Below are 1,170 nucleotides of genomic sequence, written 5' to 3' on the forward strand. Positions count from 1 at the left end.
GCTCACAGCAACCTCCAACTCCTGGGCTCAAGCGAGTCTCCTGCCCCAGCCTCCCAAGTAGCTGGGACCACAGGTGCCCGCCACAACGCCCAGCTATTTTTTGGTTGCAGCCATCACTGTTGTTTGGTGAGTCCAGGCTGGATTCAAACCCGCCACCTTAGGTGGCTGGCGCCTTAGCCACTTGAGCCACAGGTGTCGAGCCCAATCTAAGAATTTAACTGAAAGTTGGTATATATTTTTAAAGATGTCTTCTCCATGCAGTCTTTATTTTTCCAAGTTTTAAAAAGTTTTTATTTTTTTCTTTCATGTTATAAGCTTTCCTTGGAGGTTGGGTGATGCTAGATTGACTGCTATGTTAAAGCAGGCAGGGAACTCTGAGTGCAAGTGTGTGGGTGGGGGGTGTTCAATGTAGGGCCAGTGACTGTTTCATTGGGGGACCTCCCATGCCAGTTTCTGTAAGTCACATTTTGGCAGGCAGCCAGCTTGCCCAGAAATGATTCTCCCCATTTCCAGTCTGGTGCCAGCACTCTGGCATCCAAGGGTAAAGAGAGGAGTGACGTGAGACTCTCTGTCTCCGCATCTGTTGATTGTTCACTTATAGCCCCTGACTTCAGCATAGTTCAGCTGCTTTCAACTCTGCCTAGTGTTTCTTTTCTTTTTCTTTTTTCCTTTCTTTCTTTTTTTTCCAAGACAGAGTCTCACTCTATTGCCCTGGGTAGAATGCCAAGGCATCATAGTTCACGGCAACCTCCAACTCCTGGGCTCAAGCTATCCTCTTCCCTCAGCTTCCCAAGTAGATAGGACTACAGGCACCCACCACAATGCCCAGTTAGTTTTTCTATCTTTAGCAGACATGAGTCTCCCTCTTGCTCAGGCTGGTCTTGAACCCCTGAGCTCAGCAATCCTTCTGCCTCTCAGACTGGTAGGATTATAAGCATGGGCCACTGTGCCTGGCCCACTGTGCCCAGCCTCTGCCTAATGCTTCTTGGTCCAGATCAAAAATCTTACCCGCTGGGGGGAAGGGTCACTCGAATTTGAGGACTGGAAATGGGGATCTAACTGCTTTTTAAACCAAGTTTCAACTAATTTTTCTTATTTTTACCCCTGTCCTTCTAAAAGTACTTGGGTTTCTGCCACTTCCTGAGCATTTTAAGAATTCGGTGGCTGGCT

Source organism: Otolemur garnettii, unplaced genomic scaffold (genome assembly GCF_000181295.1).
Source record: "Otolemur garnettii isolate 467f Iridium unplaced genomic scaffold, OtoGar3 scaffold00003, whole genome shotgun sequence".
Taxonomy (NCBI): domain Eukaryota; kingdom Metazoa; phylum Chordata; class Mammalia; order Primates; family Galagidae; genus Otolemur; species Otolemur garnettii.